The sequence below is a fragment of the Mirounga leonina genome, unplaced genomic scaffold (assembly GCF_011800145.1).
Source record: "Mirounga leonina isolate KUSES-001 unplaced genomic scaffold, KU_Mleo_1.0 Mir_114, whole genome shotgun sequence".
NCBI classification, from domain to species: domain Eukaryota; kingdom Metazoa; phylum Chordata; class Mammalia; order Carnivora; family Phocidae; genus Mirounga; species Mirounga leonina.
Window position 1 is genome coordinate 49,929,739 of NW_023270265.1, and position 25,025 is coordinate 49,954,763.

Genomic DNA, 25,025 nt, shown 5'->3' on the forward strand with positions numbered 1-25,025 from the left:
ATCTATCTATCTATCTATCTATCTATCTATCTATCTATCTATCTATCTATCTATCTATCATCTATCTATCTATCTATATTTACCTATCTATCTATCATATATCTCTATCACCAACTCTGATGAGCACTATACTGCCAGACAGTGTCTTGACTTGCAAGTGTAAGGGGATTTTGGCCTGGTCCGGTTGTCAGGAAAGGGCTCCCCAGGGAAGGGACATCTTTGGGGGAGCTAGGGGAGGAGGAAACATTCCAGGCAGGACAACAAGCACAAAGATAAAAATCCTGGCACCCTGGGAGGCCTGACGCCCATGGTGGCTCTTGACTTCATTCTTGAGTATGCAAAGTGGGCTTCTGGCAACATCTGCTTTCTTTCCAGGGTCCATGGGTTGTCCAGTGGAATAGACCCAGGAGGCTAGAGCAGGGCGTCAGGTTGATCTCCAGGCACAGAGCAGCTCCAGGTTCTGCATGGTAAGGTTGGGCAGCTCCAGGGCACCATGGTAAGGTTGGAAGGGCCCTTTGATCTGTGGCATGGAGGGGTGATGCCTCCTTGCCTGGGGCACAACCTTCGCTCGGTGGTGGGCTTACTGTGTATTGTGTATACAAGGCTGTGCTCTCTCCTTGCCCACAGCAGGAGAAGCAGGGAAAAGCTGGATCTCGGTTAGGGAGCTGTCTGCTCCCGTACCCTGCCAGGAACCAAGATGGATGTTTCTGGGGCCTTTTGTAGTGTCTGCTTTGACCCGGGATGAAGACCCCTCAATATAGGAATCTCTAGAAGTAGCGCTGCATTAGATTCCCCAGTGTCTCCAAGACAGCATTGGGCAGCCCTGATGTGCTCACGGTTCATATTAGACTTTAAAAAGTGGCCTGTGAGGAATTCTTCAGAACTGACTGGACTTCACTGCCATGATGCCGGTCTCCTTTTTGCTCTTATTCTGCAAATGCCCCCCTCTGTGTCCAGCTGTAAACAGACGAACCCTATGCTGGCCTAAGATGATGCTCTTTTGGTGGTTGGTCTGCGTGCAAGAGCAGGAAGTGCAGGGAAGCCCCAAAACGGCCGGTAAGTCACCACACCAGAGCATCAAGCTCACCTCCCACTTGGAAGGGAGCCCAGGGCTTGAACAGCGGTACCTGGAGCAGGGACTGGTCACTTTGCTTGGAAAAGGGAGTGGTGAGGCCTCAGTAGATGGGTGAATAAGTAAGGTCCCCACCAACCTTAACCAGACACCAGTGGCTGAAAACCTTGATGAATGAGCTCATAGACTTGACACTTGGGAATAGCTCACCTGTTTTAAAATGTCAGCCCATCACATTATCGGACCTTCAGAGCATCTTCCAAGTAGGGGCTTCCTAGACCCTTGCTGTCAGAGGGTTCTGTTGCACTCAGATGTGGTTGCTTATTAATGTGGCTGTTGGATAACTTACTCCATCTGTGTGAGCCACAGTATTGCCAAATACAGAGATGGAATACGAGCACCCACGTCTCTGGTTGCTGGAAAGGTAAGAAGCTAAAGCATATGTACTTTGTCTGGTACCCTGAGGATGCTAATCAAATTGTCATCAGTACCAACCCTATATCAATATACAATATAATGTTTTTCTCCTTTGCTTATCTAAATATTGCTTTTTTTTTTTTTTCCCCAAAGCAACTCCTGGATTGTCAACAGATGGATTTTTTGCCAGGATATTAACAGGTGAGATCTTTGGGAAACTCGATTTCTTCAAGTGGTCAGGCATTGGAAAGCCCTGACTCGAACAATGTTCCTCCTAGAATATGCCAACAAAACCGTAATGCCCTCAAAGACTCACACAGCTTTTCTGGATGACGTAGGCAGTTTTCCGCCGTGGCGTTCACGATTCCACTTACCCAAAAAGGGCCCTTTTTTCTAATAGAAGGTTCGTCTGCGGTGGCTTCTGTGAGTCATCTCTGTCGCCTTGTCTTAATCCCAAGTGGAGGAACTGGGAAATCCTTGTAAAAAGCTGGTGCTAAAATCTCTGACAGCCCCTGCTCCCTCAGGTCTGGCTTGAGCTCCCATGAGTCTCTTCCTTTCCTTTCTTGGTCCCCCTTAGGCTTTGAAATCAACGACTAAACCACAGGCTGCAGTGGAAATAAAATATATTCTAATTTTCATATTTATTTGCAAAGATTTAAACATGTTTTCCTGCAGCCCCACAGCAAGCTCGACTCTGTTCTCTAAAAACTATCGGGAAATGACATTTTAATTCTTTTTTTGAAAAACTGGATTATAGATAACAAAACATGCAGCGAAAGAAGTCATTAAAATGCATATTGTAAAATTGAAACTTAAGTGTCAAGTTTTTATAGCAGTCTGTCAAACGCTTGACAATTAAAATAGCTATTTTTAAAATTTTAATGAGACACAATACGGGTAAAATGTGCATGGAGATTGCACATTTTCAGGACTGCACATTTTTAGCATAACAAGTCCATTCAGTATCATTACAATAATGTCCCATTTGTAAAATTCACCATCTATTTTTAATTAAATTAGTATGTGTCATTTATTATGGGTATTATATTTATTAATCTTTAATATTTAATTTAAGATGACTTATCTGAGTAAAAGGCAACTTAGCACAAGCAAGCCGACACCCCAGGTCGTCATGGCTTTGCTGTTCGGACGGCAGTAAATATGTTTCATCCCTTATGTCTTATAGTTAAATCTTGAATAAGTTTAAAAATGTCTTTCCTCCTCTACTGCAAGATATAGACTGATGTTCTTCATGGTAGTTCGGCTTCTGTTCCTCGAAGTTCTGCTGTTCTCGTTTGTTTGAAATAACGCTAATCCCTCACTTTCACACCATTTAATAATTTCCTAAGTTCTCCTAGGACTGATGTTTCAGTTGATGTTCCTCAGTACGGCTTTTTTGTCCTCTTTTATATCAAAATGACACTTTAGTTTTGATGGTGAGAAAGGCGTCACAGGATTCTGCCAGACCCTGTTAGATGAGCCCCCGTGGTCATCCCGGGCTCCATGGACACTGGTCAGGGCAGCACAGGAAGGAGACCCCTCCCTCGGGGAACTGGCCCTTCCAGCAGCACAAGGGGGACGTGGGGCGCCCTCGAAACCAGCAACACTTTTCTTCAAATCGTTTCCAACCTGTCTTGTTATTTAGAAATAGATTTAGAATCCTACATTTGTTTCATTTAGGTGATAATGATGAGAAAAATCCCATGGTGGGCAGCATGAGGAAGGAGCCTGGCTAAAACTGTATTTGCCTCTCCTTTACCACTTCATCTAGTGGATGGAGGAGGACATGCGCACATCTGTGCATATGCCTACGGGACCTAGAAGAAACGCAGGTGTCGAGGATCCCATCGGGTGACGTGGGTTGTGCCCCACACCTGGGGGGTGCACTGCAGAGAGCTTGGGGCCTCCCTGGAACCATACCCCCTTCTCCTCTACCTACAGCTATAGCAGTCCTGTGACCAACTTCAGATTAAAGACGGGACCTTGGTACATTCTCCTTAGCATCACACGGGCATCTCCGCACATCCCAGAGGTGATACTCCACAGTATAGCCGTCTCAGTGGAGGAACAGAGGCCAGGGAGTCCAGAGAACCAAAGTTGTCATCGTCATGCAAATATTGGCAGGATATCAGAAGGAGGGCAAACCAGGAGCACACATGGATCAGTATCAATTTCCCATCATCTGTTTCTTTTGGCGGATCAAATTTGAACGGCGAACCTTCTTGATTTCACTTGGAGAGCTAAAAGCACATGGTAATTATTTCCAAACAAAGGTAACTGATTTTGAAAATATGATCATTAGAGTGATTTGTATTTGCTGTATTTAACTCGGCACATTGATGGATTGTTACCTATTCATTTGCTTCCAGGGAAAAGCAAGCACTTGCAAATTGCTACTGTTTTATGAATATATGAATAGCTCAGAATTTGAAGAAGCTTAGATTCCAGGTTTATCTTCAATTTTACTTCCTCATAGATAACAAGAATCCATATTAAGGAGTAAGGGAGGGAACTGGTTATGCTTTTCAAAGCTCTCCTTGGCGTAAGTTGGGAGGCCAACTTCCAAGGATAGCATAACTGGGTTAACAATCATTCAAGTCATCTGCGAAGGAAATAAAAAGCTGATCATAGTAAATGACTGTGTGGCTGATATCCTTGCCCCATCTCTTCATTCCTGGCTCAGATTCCTGTTGGATCACGTCCATTGAGAACGAGTCAGTCTCAACGTCAGCAGCAACAACAGATCCAAGTGGGACCTTCAAGGTCTGTGGGTCCCTTGGACACACAGACTTGAATCCTGGACCAGTCTCAGGAATCCAGAACACAACTTTGACCATGGGAATAAACAAAATGGGCCTCTGCACAGGACTCTGGCACGCATCCCAGGATTTTCCCCCGGAGGAGAGACCTGGAGGCCCAGGGCCTGGCAACAGTGAGAAAGCAAAGTGAAAAACCAAGAACTATCAGGACTCAGTGATGGCATCAAGAAGTCTTAGCCATTGGGGCACCTGGGTGCCTCAGATGGTTGGGCGTCTGCCTTCGGCTCAGGTCATGATCTCCAGATTCTGGGATCGAGCCCCACGTCGGGCGCCCAGCTCAGCGGGGAGTCTGCTTCTCCCTCTCCCTCTGCTTGTGCTCTGTCTCTCTCTCTCTCTCTCTCAAAATGAATAAGTAAAATCTTAAAAAAAAAAAAAAAAAGAAGTCTTAGCCATTATGGAGGAGGGAGGCACCAGACAAATTAATAATAATAAAAAAAATAGCCAGAGGAATTAAGAAAACAAAACAAATGGGGCCATTTTGTGCAGGGACAAATGGCCCTACACACGTCAGCAACTCCTGAGGGCGCCCTGTGAAGCAGAGCTCAGTACTATAATTGATGTTCCTAATTATGGCTTTGTCATTAAGGGGAAGTTAAATGATGTTCATACTCCGCTTAATTATGTTGTTCTTTGTAGGGGCTCATATGCTACATTTTATAAAGTTTTCCATATAAATGCCTATATATTTTTTATAACTGTAGTTATCCAGAAACCTCAGTTATCCAGAAAGCTAATTTCTCTGGCCTCATTTGCCAAAGAAGACATCTTGGAAGCTCAGTGCAAATTCATTGGCTCATTACAATGCATCAGATCCATTAGAAGAATCCACCAGAGGCTCATCGCCTCCTTCAAAGGAAGCCCTCACTTGGGAAGGTAGAGGGCAGTGAACATGCTGCCCATATCTCTCTGTGGCTTCCGGAGAGTCAGACCTCAAAGACTCGCTCGGGTGTTCTGGGCCTGCAGGACTTGTTGGAAGACTCATTCTCTTCCTGGAAAGAAAATCCAAGGTGGCATCTTTCTGGAAAGCAGAGTGGTGATGCAGGAAGAGATTGGGCATTGGGACCAGCAGGACAAGGTGGATCCCAGTCTTCTTATTGCAGGGTGAGGAGGCTGCTGAACTTCTTGACCTCAGGTTTTCTCCTGTGCCAATGGGGGAGGTGACAATGCCCTCTCTGGGTTACAGGTTTTTGGTGAAGTCTTGTAATAACCAGAGAAAAGTGCCTAAGACTGTGCCAGGCCTCTGGGCCAAGGGAGGGGGGCAGCGGGAGGCTTGAGAAAAGTTGAAATGCTTTCTTTCTTCCTTCCCAGCACTACAGGCATCCCAGGCTGTAGGGAGGGGGTGAGGTGCTTGGCAGGTGGACAGCTGTGCTGTGGGCTGTACCAGCAGACCTGGGTCAGCTCCTTCCATGGGACACAGCAGTGGGGTGACTGAGGGCATGCCATATAGAAGTAACCAGCATGGGATTCGAGTCAGATGAATTCTGGTTGACTATATTAGTATACATCTACTTATTAGGTCTGATCTTGTAGAGGTGGCTAAATGCCACCAAATGTTCATGTGCCCCTTCTTTCTTATCAGTAGAACCCAGATTTTATTGGGGGTAGCAATGAGCCTAAGAAAAAGGCTCTTTTCCCAACTCCTTTGTAACCAAGTGCTGCCTTGTTCCAGCTAATGAGAAGGCGGTTAAAGATTGTTAACCTAGTTAGGAGATGAGCTGTGTTTTCTCTTTGTCTTTTCCTTCTTCCTGATGGTTGGAATGTAAACACAAAGGCTGGCACTCTGGCAGCCATTTTGGGCCATCAGCTAAATTTGAACATGAAAGTGGGAGCTGAGGATGACAGCAGAAGGATAGGAGGAACTCAGGTCCCTGAGGGCTTTATGAAACTGTTGAGCCAGTCTTGAACTGCTTCTCTCTGAACTTAAGTGAGAGACTGAATGCTCATGTGTTACAGCCACCAATAGCACTGATGCCCGTTTCCCCCTAACTGAACCCCATCCTAACACATGCAACAAGTCACTGGATTTGTGTCATGTCTTACTTCCTTTGTGCTTCTAGGAGCTGGTGGACAGGGGAGCCACAGGCTGTGGGCTGGCTGCTGGTGGTCTTAGGGGCTATGCCCTGCAGTGACAAGGATGAGTCTAATAGTTGTGCAAGAGAGCTCAGGAGCACAGACGAGGAGGCTGGAGAATGGACACCGGGACAGAAGATGCTGGACAGTAGGACCAAAACAAAAAACAAAGGAGGTAGGGGAGAGCCTGTGGCAGCTTCCTCTCTGAGTGAGTTAGGGGCTCCATGGGGACACTCGTCCAGCAGAGGATCCACCCAGTGTAGGAGTAGACCCGAAGCAGGAAGGCTGCCCTGTATTTGCACTCATGTCAAATAGAGGGACATTTTTTCTTTCTCTTGCCATTGAGTCAAAGCAGTCACATGCACACGAGTAAAGTGGGACTCAGAGAGGCCAAGTGCTTGGTTCAAGGTTGCAGAGCTGCTATGTAAAGACACAGGCTCTTGCTCTAGACCCAGAGCCCCCTCCTGTCTGTCACAGCTGTCTCACTAATGCCTAAGGGGTCCGCTCTGCTGGGGCTTTCCACTGGGGAGAACTGGCAGGAGCTCAGGAGAAATGATTTCGTATGATGAAGAAAGGGGCAGGCATGATTCACCCAACTTTAGACCCCCCCAAAAGCACAGGCTTTGTAGAGTCTGCAGAAACTTCCTCCTGGAGGCAGAAAAGGCCTGCTGGCTTGGAGCCCAGAAGCATGGGTAGGGGGTTCCTCCTCTTGATATTCTTCATGTCCCCAGGCCCTCTGCAGATGAGAGCTGGCATCCTGAGTGACCTGCAGGGGCCGGGGGTGAGGTGGCAGAGAGGGATATTGGCACTGACCTCACACCAGCTGCGGAAGCTGGTGGCAGGTGGGGGCCTGTTCCTCTGCTCCAGAGAAATTCCTTGAGGAGAGAGTCTCATTTGGAATAGAAAGAGTCCTGTTGGTGATCAGGGTTTGGGAAGATGACCCAGAGCTTGTGGGGTGGTGTTTCGGAGCATGGGTTTGACATTCAGTGTGCAATTGGGATCCCTCTGAGGGGGAGAAAGGGGTGGAAGAAGCATCTGGTAACGGATCTGTATGTGCTGATGTAGTCATTCATCCCCCGTGTTCATAGCATAATCCAGCTATGCTGCGAGGTGTGGGGGTGGGGCACGGGAAAGAGAATTCTGGCCTGTCACCTATGCACCAGGCAGGTGTCACCTTGGAGGTGTCACGTTCTGTGGGCTTCAGCCTGTGCATCTGGAAATACAGTCATATGGGGCTTCTTGGGGATGTGGTAGAGGGTAGATGAGGTCCTGGCATGGAGAACCGGTGTGGTCCCCGGCAGGTGCCACACCAGCTAAGCACTCTTGGTCAGCCTCACAAGCAGCACTGTCTTTGCCTCTAAGCCTGGTGCCTTGCCTGCCTTGCAATGAGGGGTTCTCGGTGTAAGTCTGACTCATGCCTTCTTGGAGGAACCAGTGCCTCTCCTCCAGCCCTGCTTTTCTTGCCACTCTCAGAACTAGGAGGACAAGCCAGCCCTCCTTAATGCTGTTCATTGCTCATAAGCTTCTGGGAGAAAGTTTGTGGTGTGTGCTGTGAGCCTCCAAGGCCCTGATCTCGGCCCTGGTGGAGGGCCAGGCCACTGTCCCACAGGCAGCTGGCCTTTCTGGGCATCCATTGACTCTTCCGGCCCATGGGAGGGTCTGTGCTGGAGATATGACGGACATGCCAAATCTCAGGGTGGGAGGCAACCTCAGGCTCACCTGGGCCCACCTTCTTCAATGACAGAGGAGGTAACTGCCCTGGGCACTGTCCTGCAACTGCTTCCCCATCCAGAGGCTGCAGCCAGTCCTGTCCAACCACGCTCCAGGGCGCTGGCGGGAATGGTCCCCCAGCAGCAGAGCGGTGCGATCTGTGTGGGGCATTTCAGAACACCAGCCTCCCGGGGAGGTGCCCGACACCGCCTCCCAGAGCCATCTCTCCGACTGGAGCGTGGTGCATTTGAAGGTCTCAGCAGCAGCGGAGTCCCAGCATGAGTGGTGACCCACGCTAGTCGGCCTCCTGGCTTCACCTGGCCCAGGGTGAGTGAGCGCTCCACTCCAACAGAACCTTGAGCTTTCTGCAAAGCCCATGGACAGCCACTCTCCTTCCAAACAAAAGCGAGGGCTTTGGACACCTTGTCACCTAAGCTTTTGGCCACAGGGACACTGGGCCTCGGCTTGACTCCCTGTAGACCCTGCTGCCCCCGCAGCACCCTGAGAAGGAAGCAGAGCTGGTGAAGGCTCTTCCCACCATCTTTCTCCCCCCGGTCCAGCCCCCAGGGAGGCTGCAAGGAGCCGCGTGGCAGAGCAGGTGTTGTAGGCTGGTGGGGGCCTGTGTGGAGCAGCCCACGGTCCACGACCACCATCAGGGTTTGCTCAGGGAGCTCTGACACAGACACCCTTTAATGGATTAAGAAGTGAAAAACAGAACTTAAAAAAAAAATAGATGAGGGGTTGCTGGGTGGCTCAATCGGTTAAGCACCTGCCTTGGCTCAGGTCATGATCCCAGGGTCCTGGGATCGAGTCTCACATCAGGCTCCCTGCTCAGTGGGGAGTCTCTTCTCCCTCTCCCTGCTTGTGCTCTCTCTCTCACTCTCTCTCTCAAATAAATAAATAAAATCTTAAAAAAAAAAAAAAAGGTTAGATGGGACAGAAAAGTTCTTTGAGTGGAGACTGAGAACAGGGGCTGGTGGGGCCGGATCCCAGCTACTCACCTTCTCTGGACCTAACTGTCCACCTGGGATGATATAGTAACAACTATGCCAACAGCTTGGTTTGTTGAGAAGATTAAAATTATAATCAATGTACAATGTTTAGGACAGGGTTCCAGCATAGCATATCAATGCCTGCTGGTTATGGCCATCCTCCTCCTCATTGTCCTCCTCCTTCTCCTCGTCTTCATTGTCATGGTCATCATGGTCATCCTTGTTGTCATCATACTCTTTGGGGTGCAGCTCGAGATAAGTGAGTCCTTGGATTCTGAAGACCAAGGTCAAGCCTTGCCTTGGTGGTGGAATGTAGACTCAGACCCTTGCTTGTTGTCCCAGAAACTTCTGGAACTCCTGGACTAAGATCCTGGCACCAGGATCTGCTGGCCACAGGCTGTTGTCCCCACTGACTAGTTTCCTCCCTGAGGTCTCCTGCTTTTCACTCTTCCCTTCAGGAATATGGTCCTCTCCTTCCTCTACTTTTATGCCTTTTTTTTTTTTTTTTAATTTTATTATGTTAGTCACCATACGATACATCATTAATTTTTGATGTGGTGATCCACGATCCATTGTTTTCGTATAACACCCAGTGCTCCATGCAGTACGTGCCCTCCTTAATATGCCTTTCTTCTAGGGGGTCCTGTCTCCTGCCACCAGCCTCCCCTTGTCTAGCCTGCACGTCATCTTCACGTCACACTGCATGGGTTGCACCTGGGAGCGAGGATCGTCACCCACAAACAGATGACACTGAGCGTCCAGGTGGCTCCCTCCCAGGTGCCCAGTCTGCCCCAGGCTAGGCATGGGCTGTACACTCCTTACCTTCCCCAAGGAGCTTTTGCCCAACATCCACACCCCAGTAAACAAGGCAGATGGGGCAGCGAAGATGAATAATTAGCCTCCATGCCACTGGGTTCAAGGTCATATTCGGAACCAGGTATGATATCAATTCATTTCCAGGGGGTAGCGAATATCATGAAGAAGATGGGGTTTCTGCCGAGGCCCTTGTCAGAAGCAAACAGGAGAAAGGTTTGAACTTTTCCAGGGATGTGCGGGTCCTAGGCATTTTTTTTCTGAGCGGTGGGCTAGAAATTGCTTCTTTCTGAGGCCACCACCTCAAAACCCATCCCTGGGGCCTCCGGGGCCTACCTGGGGCCTGAAGACTTGTTGTTTTTCTTTTATATAAAGTCTGAGATTTCAGGGCCTATTTGTGTCTGTTATGCAGAAAGACATCTCTGCCACCCACAAAAGCCTGGGATTGTGAGCTTAGAAATGGAAATTTCCCCTTCTCATCCCACAGCCACCAGCCACTGTGATCCCTGAGGGGGGTGTTGGAGCATGAGGCCCACGACAGAAAGTCTTGCAAAGCACAAAAAAGCATGTTCTCTGTGTCTGGATTATGTAGCAAAACCAGAAATGCTGCTGGCGTGGTTCTGAGTATGTGCAGCTGTGAGGGAACGTGCATGCAGAGGGAGGGGAAAGGAGCTCGGTCCCCTGTCCCTCCCCAACCCACCCCCGTGTGACCCCCGAAGGACTGCTCCAGGGACCAGCTGGGGATGGGCCCCGCCTGGCGTTCGTGTGGATCCCAACCTTTGTCCTGTTCTGGACACTCCCCTTGCTCTGTCTTACCAAGCTTCCAAGTGATTTATGCTCCAAGGCTTGTGTGTGCGTGTGTGTGTGTGTGTGTGTGTGTGAGATCAACCAAAATTAAAACGAAAACAAAACAAAACAAAACAAAACAAAAAACTGCGGGTGAGTCTGAAGTTCCAAATGTGGTTCAGATTATACATTTGGTGTACAACTGGGACCCTGTTCTCATGAGTCTGTGTCAGATTTTCCTGGCAATTTGGTGGAGCTATTAATGCATTAATTGAGATAAACATCCTGTCGTGCTGACACATTTGGGAAGCTTATTAAAGGACTGGAAAGAGAGTGTGTGTGGCTACGAGAGTCTCCCCAAAGTGAGCTGCACACTTCTTCTTTATGGAGAGGACCACAGAAACTTGATTAAATTATCCAAAACCCTCATCAAAGAACCAGAAGCTTTCAGTCAGAAGCAGGATGCTGGGCAGGCAGGTGCTTAAAAGCAACATGGAACAGGAGGATATCCACTGATTCAAAGTGGTAGAGACTTTGGCAGCTTTTAATGACTGGAATGGACCCGAACCCCCATTGTTCAGCTGGACAAAGTGACCAATTAACTCTGTAGAGCCTGGTGGTGGGGCCACCGAGCTCAGCTGCTGCTATTGTCATCTCAGGACTCAACCCCGAGTTAACGTGTCCAAATATTGTAATATATATATACATTTGAGATTAGTTGTGGGATAAAACAATATTTGATGCTTTTGGAGGCTGGGAAAATATTAACAGCAGGAGCTCTGTGATTTAAAAATTTCATTATAGAGATTTCAGCTTTCTCTGCTCTTCCCCTAATCTTCTCTCCTTCTGCTGTGAAAGGCTGCACAAAATAATAATTAGGCGGAATGTACCAGTAGCTACTAGGGAGCGCGGGGGCCTGGGGACCAGCACGCTCGGCCGGTCGGGAGAGGCGGCTGCCTGGCTGGGGAGGACGGGCTAGCGGGAAAGGAGACATGGCTTCTTCATCAGGGTTTCCCACAAGCAGGGCTGGCGCATCGCTGAACCGGCTTGGTGACAGAAGCAACTTCTCTTGGCCCCGGGGATGACCTCCTTCTGCAGTGGGGCATCCCGGTGGGAAGGGCCGCTTCACCTGGCACAGCCGGCCCAGGCGGGGAGCCGGGCAGCCGGGCAGCGGAGGGCTCAGCCCCTCAGGACAGCAGGGCCCGTCACTCCCTCTCTGTGCTCATAAAGTCACCACCAGCGAACTCTGGACTCACGCATCAGCGTCTCTCGATGCAAACAAGGGAATCCGGGGGGGCAAAGACTTATCCTGTCACCTCATCTGCCCCTCCCCTTCCAGTTAGAGGGAGGCTGATGCCCACAACGTCATCTCTAGGTCAGGGGCACGTGGCTGGCTCAGTCAGTTAAGGGTCCCACTCTTGATTGCAGCTCAGGTTATGATCTCAGGGTTGTGAGCTCGAGCCACTCTCAGCATGCTCAGCTTGGAGTCTGCCTGGGACTCTCTCTCTCTCCCTCTGCCCTGCCCCCCTGTCGTAGGCACGCTCTCTCTTTCTCAAAAAATAAATAGATAAAATCTTTAAAAAAAAGTTTCTAGCACATTCCCTGAGGCCATGACTGGAATCCTCAGCCACAGTCCCAGGGAATCCAGGGGCCCTTTGGGAGCAGGCTGACCGTGGGAGTGTTCAGTGGGGAGAGCGAGGGGGGTGATTTGAACCACAGACTGGATGTGCCCCCAGTTCTTTGTGGGCTCCCACCCGATCTGTCCCCCTCTCCCTTCCCCCCTCTGCTTCTCCCCTTTCTTCTTTCATTAGAGCCCGCCTGCCCTCACTTACCATCACCTAACTGGTAGCTGACGGCAGAGAGCCAGGCAGAGCTGGATGAAATCAAACCTTCTGCGGTGATAGGCTTGCGGCTTTGAAAAGGGCTCTTCTGTATGAACAGGAACACAGAGTCTCGTGGTGGCAGAGGGGGAAGGGTGGCGGAGGGGGGGGGCTGGTGGGGGCAGGAGCTCGGGGTTACAGCTGCAGTTTCTGTGGCCAGAGAGCCCCGCCTGTGTGGGCTCTGCCCGGTCCGTGCTCTAAGTGTCCTTCACACGGGGGTGTGTCCCCATCCTTCTGAGGCCTCTTCCTCCTGGACTGTGGGGGACACGGGATTGGGCGTCATGTGCCCCCGGGGCTGATGGGAATTCTCTCTCTGAACAACTTGGCTTCGTCATGACACATGCGCACAGGGCTACTCCTTCGCAGACACTTTCCCGAGCCTGTGGGCACCTGTGGACGGGCACTTTCTGCTCCACGTGCATGCCCAGGGCCACCAACATTGCTGTACCCACAGCCAGCAAATAACGACCGAATGCCGGCCGACAGATGGACTGACGGAGAATCTTCGAATTGACTTCTCAAGGTCATTCGTGCAGAAGACAGCTATGTACCGACAGTACGGAAAAGTCCACATCAAGGCTTTGAATGAAAATTACACAGATGTTTATTTTAATCAGCCTGGAGAACACTATCTGCAGGATTGCTAAAGCACATTTCATCGGTCACAGTGAGTGCTTAGGAAGGCGATGTGAGCGATAATGAGCCTTTCTCTGGCACACTCCTGTCCACGGCCCTCACCACCATCCTGCAAGGGTGTTCATGGTATCAGACCTATGTTGCAGATGAGGACTGTTGTGTTCAAGACCTTAAGTGACTTGCCCAAGGCTGCAGAGCCAGCACGTGGTGGGGCCGGTCCTCCAAGCAACCTGCATTTGCTTGAGCTCCAGCTCTTGAGGAGAGGAGACACTGTGCTCAGTGCCCAGACTGATCTGAAAATAAAGGTGGCCCTCATTTCCTTGTGGCCTTCCGCCTCCTTCTCAGTCCCCAGGAAGGGACACGTGCCTTACTGACCAGGGCAGGTCACCTGCACAAGGGATGGAGTTCTCCCTGGCCCCCCCGATCCCTGGGCACCCCTGTGCCCAGCATCCCAGAGGGGGCTCTGCAGGCGTGTGGCTGCGTGCTGCCCCCTTGTTGGGACAGTCCTTCTGTTCTTCAGTGAGGAGGCCTCCCTGGGGCCGGGGAGGGGGCGGCCAGGTCTGGGTCCAGCTGTGGCTTCTGAGTGTCAGCCTGAGCCGGCAACGTCCAGGCCCCCCAGGTTCTGGCTGCTCTGGGAGCCGCCGTTCCTCCCTGGCCGTCCTGTGGAACCTCTCCCCAGGCATTTCTCACACAGACCTACCTCTGGCTTTGATCCAAAAGAGGACATGTCACTCTCCCCCCCGCCCCCTCCCCCCGGCCAGGTCCTGCCTCCAGAACGGGCACCACTGGCTTACCTGTGCTGGGAATCTTCTTCAGCCTCACCATGAACTCTATTTCATGAGAAATCTCTTTGTTCTTCACAGTATTTATTCGTCAGTCACCCTCATGGATGATCGCAGCTTTCGGCCCTAATTTACCTTTCTTCCCGACTTCTTGGGAAAGAACAGGTCAACTAGAGAAATGCCTTCTTGTCTAGTGAGCGAACAAAACTGTCATTTTTAGTTGGCGATTTTTTGTTCCGTATGTTCTTGTGTTAAACCTTAAGCTTCTCAAGGAGAGGGGTCAAGTCCGGCCATGCCCGTCATCTTGTTCCATGCGCTGCTCTGGGTGAACTTGGTGTCCGCCGGGGCAAATCGAGCAGCCAGGGCTGGGCGGCTTAGCTGTCTTGAGAGGCGAGTGCCGGTAGGTGGGGGCTGCCCACGGGCTCTGTCGGTGCCAAGGCCGTTCCTGCAATAGGCCAGGGCTCCAGGGCGGGAGTCAGGGGTTTGGACAGTTCTTGTTACTGCTGAGGTTCGTAGGTGATAGTGTGGCCCGGCCCCAGCGTAGCTGTTGGAGGCATAGTCTTGGGGACTAGAGCAGCTGGAGTTAAAGTCCCCACTCGGCTTCCTTGGCTCCCTGACCTGGGGGAGCACGGGCAGCCTCTGAGCTCTGCATCCTCATCCGTAAAGGTGAGGTGACTCAGTGGACACCAGGAGGTGATCGTGAGGGTGCACGGGCAATGCTCAGAGTCCCCACAGTGGGGGTGAGAGTCACTGCCCTGCACAGAGCAAGGCATGAAGGGGGAAGGCTGCAGGAAGCCGGTGGCCTTTCCAGCAGGGCAGAGGTCAGCAGCGGGTGTGGACCACGGGCACCTTGCCCTCTGCATGCGTGTCGACGTTACTTCTGTTCCTTCTACAGTGACACCTGAACATGAGGGTGAATATGCCCTAGCTGAGAGTGGGGAACTGGTTTCTGTCTCAGGGATAAGCCCATTTCCAGGCTGGGTCCTGGGGCCATAGCATCCTTGGGCTCAGACCAGCTGGGGCCTCACAGGGAGCTGGGCCTCTGCTGTCCCCTTGGGTTTGGGCTGGAGGACCCCAACCAACCGAGAGGGATGGCCCAGGCAGGGGGAAGCCAGGACTCCCTGTGGATCTGACAACTGGCTCTGGAATATTCCAGCCTGGTGAGGCTCTGCTGGGTGAGCCTCTGTGTGGTCGTATGTAATTATACTCCTGCTTTCGGTCACCATAATGCTGTATCTCTTCTATGAACAAGGCCACGAAACAATTATAGTGATGATAACCCTGCTTGTTTGGCACAGAAAGGACGACAGATATGTTTCTCTATTTGGGGTTTTATCACGTAAATACTTCCATCTTCATTTCTTTGGCTGCCTAGCCTGTGTAGCAATAATGCTGCTCCCTTCGAGATGCTCCGTAAACCACCCTCCTGCTTCCCAGGCCAGTGCACGATTCCCAGGACAGAACGCTGAGCCCCCCGATCACTGGAGGGGGGGCATACTTTATGACCAGTTTGAAAATGTTGCTGCTGCTATAAATTAAGATATGGGGTTGCCCCCATATTGGCTATTGATACACTATGCATGGTGGACACGTTCCACCGAAGTGCATTGTACATGGCAGGTGGACAGCTGCCATGCCTGTGGACCACTGAGGACAGGTAGACAGAGAGGGGTGAGCCAGGGCTGAGGACAGTGTTGGGCTTGGAGCCTGAAGAAGGCAGGAATGGGGTGGAAAAGGGACCTCTGGCTGGATCTGAGTACCCTTTTTGCAAAAGCTGGTGCTCCTGGGCACCTGGCTTAGAGAGGAGCTGTGGTCCTCTGGCCGGGGTGCCCTGTGCACCCAGATCACTAGGCCAGCTTCACCCCCACAGGGCCTGGGCCAGAGTGGCTCTGGGACCCTGAGACTGGTTCCAGTCGACTTCTGAGCTGCTTGATGGCTTTTCCGGTTGACTTCCAACGTGCTTTAAGTTTCATTCCTCCTAAACTTCTGACATCCTGATCAACTTATCCCTGAGTGAGAAGCAAGACTTGTACAAAGCAGGGAGCTGCCTTCCTAAGGAACCTAAAGGAAAATGAATATTTCCAAGGACATATGACTGGCCAGTGGCCAAGTAGGGCCTCAACCCAGGAGAGTGGCTTCCAGATCAGGGCGATTCCTCCGCACCCAGGCTGGGGATGGTTGCTCACATAATTCACCCAACCCTGAGTAAAACCCCCTTCTGGGCTGCAGAGAGGTTTGTCCGCACCCTCCTTCCGTCCCTCCCAAGGCAACTTCAGATGAAATAGTGATGAGTTGAGGAGCATTTTGAAAGTGGTAAAGACTTCACCCACATAAAGTGTTGTTTCTGGAAAATTCTTACAGCAAGTACATTTGTCCAGATCAGTTCTTCTAGCAAAACCAAACGCCAAAATTACACTACTAAAAAGACAAATGGACCATTTGGCTTCTTGAAATAAATTGGTGGCAAGAGTTTTTGAGTAACCTGAATCACAGTTCATAAGGCTTTCTTCAAAGCCCCCCTTTGGGCCATCTCTGATAAGTCAGGTTTTGTACCCTGTTGGTTAATGAGGCGGGCACAGAAGAGATAATTGACCATCTCTTGGTAAATGCTGATGCCATTTGCTTTTCCAATCACTGACCACCAGTTTCGGCTTAGAAGGGGCCCTTTTCCTCAAGGGGGAGGAAGCTGAGCCCCCCAGAGGCCCAGGCCACACAGCGGAGGGCCCAGGGCCCACCTGTCCTTAAAGGGAACACCCCCTGCTCAGCCGCCTTGGCTGGGGAACCTCTTGGCACTGAGAGAGGGAATAGGTTTGTTTTGTCAGTGGGGAGAGGCTATGACGAGAGGCCCCTCCCTGCCCGGTTCACCTGTTTGCATGCCCTACTTCTGCCCTCTGTTTGGTCTGTGTGGGCTGAGCTCTCCAGGTTCTGCAGAGGTCTCCACAAAGCTGCATCCTTGCCTGGAACACCAGCTCCTTACTTCCTCTTGGAGTCAGAGCTCCTGGTCCCTGGGATGCTTTTCCAAGGACTCTCCTTTATGAGGGCTTCCTGGACTCCTGAGGCTCTGCCCACTGTTCCTGCTGCCACGTGCCTCTCACGGACCCCTGAGCACAGGATCAGCTACATGACCATCTCCATCCTTGGAGAGGGGTTTCTGGAAGGACAGGACCACACGTGTCTTGTTCCCTGGTGTATCCCCTCTGCCTGACCTCCAGCAGTCTGACAGTAATTGCAACACCGTATTAGGTTATTAGCATATTCAAATTGACATCCATCAATCATAGGAGTGCCAGACACTGTGCGAAGAATCTTACCTGCCGTACCTCATGGTTCTCACCCCCACAATCACTTCAGGGTGGTGGGGTCTTCAATGAGCTCAGGGATTGCACCAAGGAGGCATGGCTAGGAAGGGAAGGGGCTGGTATTTGAACGAAGGCAGGCTGACTCCTGGCTGTGCTGTGTCCTAAATCAATGAGAGGACCCAGTAGGTGTGGAGGACCCGTGAGCCCAGGAATGAGTGGACGGAAGCACTCCACCAACCAGGAGCGCATCACCAGGGAGAATGCCCCGGCAGCCCAACCGGCAAGACTACCCTGGCTGGGGGGGCGGGGGGGGGCTTCCTGAGGACAAGAGTGGGCAGCCAGCCGCATGTCCTTTTGTTTATGAAATTGGGACTAATGTCACTTGCAGGCACTGGTGAGTCCAGAGGAGTCCAGCACACCTTTCTGTCTGTGAGAGCCCTGGGCATGGGGATGCCGGGGACAGCCCAGAGCCCCCAGGGGACCCCAGCATCCCTGCTTCCCCCCTCCCCCCGACGAGGACCGCCTGCGCTCGCCCCGAGCCAGGCCACGGTGTGCCCTTCCAAATGGGCTGGCTAATCGGCCCACATCCATGATCATTAGTGCCTCTCTGCGCGCAGGTACGTGGGGGGCTGCCAGGCGCTGGCTGCGGCCCGCTGAGCGGGGGACCACGCTCTACTGCCGCTGACGATGAGCAGCACCTGCTCCGGGGCTCGCCGGCCACCTCGGTCATCCTTCACATCTCATGCAACACTTGTTCTGTCGGAGCACGGAGCTGGCATGGGCGGGGGCCGCCTTCTGCCAGGGCTGCCCGGGCCCCCTCTCCCTCCCTGTGGTCCTCCGCTCGAGTTCAGCTTTGAATGGCTTTTCAAAGGAGCCTTTTAAAAAGGCATCCATTGCATATTAACCACTCAGGCATTATGCTAAGGGTTTAAAAGTGAAGATTAAAAAAAATAACTTCCCTTCGACAACGAACTTTTTTGACAATTAAAATGGAGTCGTGAAATATTCATTGTCTTCCCCCCGTCACACTGCGTTGATAATGCATTTTCTCAGGATTTCTTAGGAAGGGCGGATTTGTGGCTGTGGGCAACCAGGGATCTCTTTTCTTTCTGGGCACACAAGATGTCCCCATAGCTCAGGGGAGGCTCACAGTTTCTAGACAAAGGCCAACGTCCAGAGACAGAGACTGGACCTGGCTAGCCCTGGCCCTGGCTCCCAGGAGAGGGGAGGCCTCGGTGGCCAGGGACCCAGTGACTTCACAAACCATAAATACCATTGCTGGGGGGCCCGAAGGGGCCTCCTTGGCCTGTTTCCGTCCATCTGTGTGGTAACCTCAAAATCACACACCTATTTTTTCGGCGCATCTATTTTTTCCTTCTACTTGAAGAATTTTTGTGCCTTGGCCAATCTGTGAGCCAGAAAATGCCCAGCTCGGGAGAAGTTTATTTATTATTGCTTATTTGGATTTCTGCTTGCTGCCCTGGCCCACCTTGGCGCTGGCTGGGATCTGGGGGGTTGGGGTCCTTTCTGACGGCTCTGGAAACAGTCCCTTGGTTTCTCCAAAATGTTCCTGGAGGGAAGAAGTCCAGCTCCCCTCTGGGAGGGTGAGACTTTTGGGGCCCGGAAAGAAGGAATAACCTGGTCATTCAAGAGGAACCAAGCTCCCTCTTGGGGAAGACACTATTGTCAACAAATGGCTCAGGGGAGGTCTGTTCCCCCCTTTCTCGGAAGGCCCTGTGGTGACCACATTTCCTGCCTTGGTTTTAGTCCAGCAGGACTGTAGTCTGTCCAGAGCCATAGTCTTCCTTCTTGGGCACTTCTGTACCAGTCCGGAAGCACTCTGCACCCTCTCAGAGGTCAGGGCTGTGTCTTGCAGTCATACTCGGGAGCTTGGTGGTGATAGATACACAGTTGACATTGGGGCTTCCTGGTCAGGCAGAGGAGAGAGCTCAGGTTTAGGGGTTGGCAGACCTCCGCCGACTTGCAGCTTTGACTTGTTTTCCTGGCTGTGAATCCTTGGGAGAGTCCCTTCACTTCACGGGGCTTCAGTTCCTGCATCTATAGACACACACCATTACCTCCCTCATAAGGGTCTTGTGAAGATTTAACAAGATCACATAAGCTAAAGGACATAATAGATGTTCAATAAATAGGCATTCCTCTCCCCCTTCCTTTAAAAGAAAGCTGTCTCCGTTTATTAGACCTGTTCTCAGGAAAGAATCCTGTATCGGTCATTTACACTTTAGCATGAATTTAAAAGGAAGCATTATATCCTCAATGGGAATTTGAAGTTTCTGAGCGCTTTGGCTGAGGAATACCAGATCGTTCTGTCTGTGACCTTGAAGTATTAACCTTCTGGGGTGGAGGGGAGTAGGTTACTGGGCAGAGGGCTGTCTGGAGGGTCACACTCTACCTCTCAGGCTGAGGTTTGGATGAATGTTGAGCATGCCCAAAGCTTAAAGGGAAACTTGATGTCTGGGCATGGTGACAGGGGAACTTGCAGGAAGAGGTTCTCAGCATGAGTAACCTTTAAGGGAGCAGTTTCCAGTGTCCGCCCTGATCCTCCAGTGGCTCCAGGCTTCCTTCTGAGCTCTGCGTGCACAATTTCCAGGTGACTGCCTCCTGTCTGTCCCCAGTGTTGTCTGTTCCAACTAGCCCCATGATTTATTTCTCATTTCCTGTTCTGACATGGAAAACATCAGAAACACTCAGAGTAAAACTCTGTGACCTTTGGAAACTCAGCAGATAAATAGTTGGATGACAGCCATCATCCCCCGAGGGGAGGGTGTGCACACGCCTGCCTGTGTATGATAGAGAAGTGTGAAGACTCAAAGGCCGTTTTCCCACCAACGACTATAGCCCCTCTAACTTTCCAGGAGCCTTGTCAAGTACATAAAGAAAGAGCATCCTCCTCTCACTGCTCTTCTTGCTTAGCTGTTGTGCTCTGTGAGCGAGGCATTTCTGTTCTCTCTGTCCCGGTGATGGAGCATTCAGCTCGCAGAGGCATCATATGGGGAACTGGGTGATGGCTTGGGGAAGGGGCGACTGCAGGAGGCAGCGAGGACAATCTTGGCTTAAGGTGAAGCAGGCAACATCAGTAGATTTCTCCATGAGATGTATTCTTGCCTTGAGCACTGAGCTCCGTGTGGAGATGAGGAAGGTAAAAGGCAAACAGGACTTTGATCCTGCCATAAACCACTGGCTACTTAGATGTGAGGACATGGGACTTGTCCTTGGAAGTCTTGACTTGGCAAGAGCGAGTCTATCTCCTCTCAATATGTTGGAATGAATGTGATATACAAACCATGCTTTGTTGTTGGGGCTCAGGAATATATCTTCATGGATCCCATGCCTCCTTCAACAAAAACTTAGGGAGGCTTTCCCCACACTGAGCACAGCACCTGCTCTCTAGGAGACAGGCAAGGTAGGTGCAGCCTGGGAGTGAATAGAACCTTCTGGACTTTTGCTTAAAAATTTTTTTTTAAGATTTTATTTATTTATTTGCAAGAGAGACAATGAGAGACAGAGAGCACGAGAGGGAGGAGGGTCAGAGGGAGAAGCAGACTCCCCGCCGAGCAGGGAGCCCGATGCCGGACTCGATCCTGGGACTCCAGGATCATGACCTGAGCCGAAGGCAGTCGCTTAACCAACTGAGCCACCCAGGTGCCCCTGGACTTTTGCTTATTAAGACCAAACTTAAACATACCTGATGTGGATGATGTTCCCCCGTGCTCTGTGCAGGACCTACCTGGATGCAGGGATTTTACTGGCTTTTCTAGGTTTCATTCATAGGAAGAGTCCACTCCTTAGGTGGTTGGGTCCCACTAACAGGTGTGTGATAAAACTCCACTCCGGTTTTCTTATGTTGATAGTAAAGTCAGTTCATTTTTTATTTAGAGACAGGATCTTATCTTTTAGGGTTTGCTTTAACATTAGCTGTTTCCCTGCCTTACCATATTGGGGTGTGTACGTGTAGATTCTTAAAGTGGTAGTAGGAAAACCCCAGCCCTCTGTAAAGATGACGCAGGGAAACCAAGCCCCCTTCTGCCCCCACCAGGCCTCCCTGCTCCTCTGCCTTCCATGTGTCCAGCCAGTGAGGCCATTCTCTGCCACTCACACATGTTCTCATGTCAATGACAGCATCTGGGTGGGGGATGACTCATAACAAATTCCATGTTGTAGTGACGAGCTAGAGCCTCAGAGGCTGGGGCAAGACCAGACTCAGGTCTTCCTACCTTTCATTAAGGTTCCTATAAGATTCCATGGACAATCTCATGGCCTTTTTCTACCCCCAGAAACAATGGACTTGGGGGCTTCTCACTGGCTGTGCCCCAGCTGAACTAACCTGGTGATGAGCCATTGACCTGCCTGACCTTGTGGGCCAGCCCCAGCCCTCCTGCCAGCCAGGCTTCAGCCCAGGTAGGGGACTCTGTGGGACAACTGCAACAGTGACAATAGCCATCTATCCCCCAGGCACAGAGCAAGCCAGTCCACCCCCTTGGTGCATCTCCGCTGCCAGCATGTAAAGTGGTTTCATATTCACTCCCATTTGACAGATCAGTAAGCCAAGGCATGTGAGCAAAGTCCTTGTCTGAGGTGGCACAACTGTGTGTCACAGAGCTGGGTTTGGGACTCTGGCAGTCTGGCTCCCAGGCTCGCTGGGCTGTCTCAGAAGGAGGGAGTCCTGGTCTTCGACATTGTATTCATTTCTTTCAGATGCATTTGCATTTAATGTGGGTTCTCTTCCCTCCTTTAAAAATATGTTTCAAAAGTCATGGTTTGGGAATAGTGACGAGGCCTCTGCTGTTTGGAAGCCAAAATCCTTCAGCTGAGGAAATCTCCTGGTCAGTAGTTCAGACCTCCCCCACTCCAAAGGAGGACCATGGGGCAGGTGCCCTGAGCTGGGACAGTGCCAGGGCACCATTGTCCCATGGTCCCCACCCCACAGTGGTAGCCCAAGAGCTCAGGGACCTCCTGGGACCTTGCCGCCCTGTCCACATGCCCGAGGTCCCTACTCCCCCAAATGGTGTCTTACATGGTGGGAATCAGAGATGGAAAGGAGGCCGGAGAGGCATGAGAAACGGGAGTGCTAAGCATTTCCATGGGTGGCCTGGACAGGCTGCTGGCCAGAGCAGCCCTTGGGAAGGACTAGACTTTCTGGGAATTCAAAAGGAAAAAAGGGAAAAGTAGGAATGATGGGTACCACCTGCAGCTTGTCCTGACCTGTTTGTAAAGGAGGAGGGGAGAGCGAGGCGTCTCTCAGAGCAGGAGACAAGGCCCCTTGCACCAGCCCTTGGGACTTCCCAAGAGCCGCTCCCTCCATCGAGGAGGAGCCGCCGAGCAGCCAGGTTTGTGCTCCATCGTCCTGCATGCTGCACCATCTCCCCCCCAGGAAGCCCAGGCGGTGGCCAGCATTCTCTGCCGCTGTGTGTGTGGGGGGATTAATGTCCCTGGTGTGGCGGGTCAGCATAGTGTGCAAAGGCCAGTATTAATCGACAAATTAAAACCACAGACACCTGGGCAGGTGGGAGGAAGTCTCCAACCTTGATCAAAAACATATTTCTGTTTCGGGTCTAAATAATGGGCTACGGGAGACACATCTGTAAATTATACAGGAAGCCTTCCTCAACAACTGATTCTCCCTGACAGTTTTACTGGAGTATATGAAAATGAGTATTAAAGATGTGATCTGTAGGCTTCCTTCCAGGAATTCCAATCTGGTTTCAATAAAATGGGAACACTGATTGGAAGTGAAGCTGCCTTCCGGTTTTGCCTTTGGCTATTACGTGCTCATTCGTGAAATGACTGAATTCCACAACTACTTTTAATACTCACCTTTTGAGTTCGTCTCCAGCACTGGACACATTGGAATGATTAAAATAGCGCTGGCTTCCCATGCTGGGTGCTCTCTAATTTAAAACAGCCCAGGTGCTGAAGACAAATGAGTCCTCCTGGTAAGTCCATTCTTTCCTTCAGGAAGTTGCTTTGCAGGAACATCGAGAGCAGAATATTAATAGTAAAAAAAAAAAATTAAATTAAATAATGCTCCTTGAGTAGATGCCTGGGGGAAAAGATTAAAGTTTGGTGCAAGGCAGGACTCGTACTTTCTGTGGGAATGTTCTGATGGCATTGGTTTCTGGTCTTCTCTGCTTGGATCCTGCGCTTGCAACTGCAGTAACAGTGGGGCCCTGGGCTTCCCTTCTTCCTCCCCAGGGACGTCCTCATTTGGGTCAGCCCTGTGTGCTCTGAGCTGACCTTGGGTTGGTCTTCCCCCGAAGGGGGTGGGATCACGCTGGGTCAGCTGCAGCTCTTTGCCTCTCCCCGGCTCCCCAGCACCCAGACCACATTCTTAAGAGGATGCCCCAGGATTAAGGAGCTCAGAGTGCCACCAAGAAGAGGGAAGTTAATTGGATGATCTTTCCAACACAACTCCCTACAAAGCTCCCTCACGTTCCCTGCTTTTACCACTGGGCTAATGGGCCAGAGGTGCTTTTTCTACTTGACTTCTCTGAGGTTTACTAGACAAGGTAGATTTATTCTTTTGCTTCTACTTCTATGCCAGAGTTTCCCCCAACCTTTGATGACAGGGAGAAAAAAGTTGGTAGGTCTCACCCGGCGTCCTCCAACGTTTATTCATCCAAAGCTATTATGGGATTTTCAATGGGAGAAAATGGACCTAAACCCTTGGGAGATTGGGCACTGCTGGGAGCCACGAATTCATTTTGACATGTTTTTGTGGGATTGCAAATGTTGCCTTTTTTATATGCAAAATTCATATTTAATTTCCTCTGATCTTCTTCAAAATCATGAAAATAGTTTTCATGCATTTAATTTGGGATGAAATTTTGTTGTATTTGTTGCTTTTCATCTGAGGATAACGCAGTGGCCTGCGTTTTGGTTTTAAAGGTCTGAGGATGTGGAACACACCTACCCGTAGCTGTTAAGTATGTCTGAGATAAATCCCATCTCTCGGCAAGATGGACAAGGTACGCTCAGGTGTTGGAATTAAAGGCATTTTCCGGGTCATCAGCAGTCCAATCTGGAGCCAACCAAAACGATGAGTGTGAGGTGGACCATAGTGTCTGCCCTTGCTGTAGGCAGTTACCTGTGATGGTGATCACCCTGTCGGCTGGACACCTGTTCCCCAACAGCCCCCCTCCCGAGTACTGCTTCACAACCTAAGACTCCGGTCGGTATTCCTAATGTAGATTATGATGGCATTTATGCATGCTGCAGCCACGAGCCCTTCAAATTTAAATTAATAAAAAATGAAACAAAATTTAAAACCCTGTTCCTCCATCACACTTCCCACATGCCAAGTGTCCAGTTAACCACCATACCAGAGAGCTCACATTAGAGCATTTCTATCGTGGCAGAAGCTCCTGCTAGGGTTCGAGCTTCATCATGATCCTAAGAAAATCATAAAGGAGACGGACTCTCATTCATCCCAGACCACATTTAATTGAAACCCTGCCGTGTGAGAGTGAATCTGTGAGCTCCTGACAAACTTTGATGAAAGTAGAAATTTCCTACGTGGGACCAAAGACTAAATCTAACCCAGAATATTTTGAAGATGAGCTTGGTTAACGATGGTTCTGCCAAAATATTTGTGACGGATAGAAATGGAAACGAATTCTGGGCAGTTAGAATATCCCAAGTACTCAAGTCACTGACGTTAATGACACAAGAGAAATATTTGTCATTTTCTGCAACATTTATTTAGTAACTCTTAGATGCCTTGCATCTAGG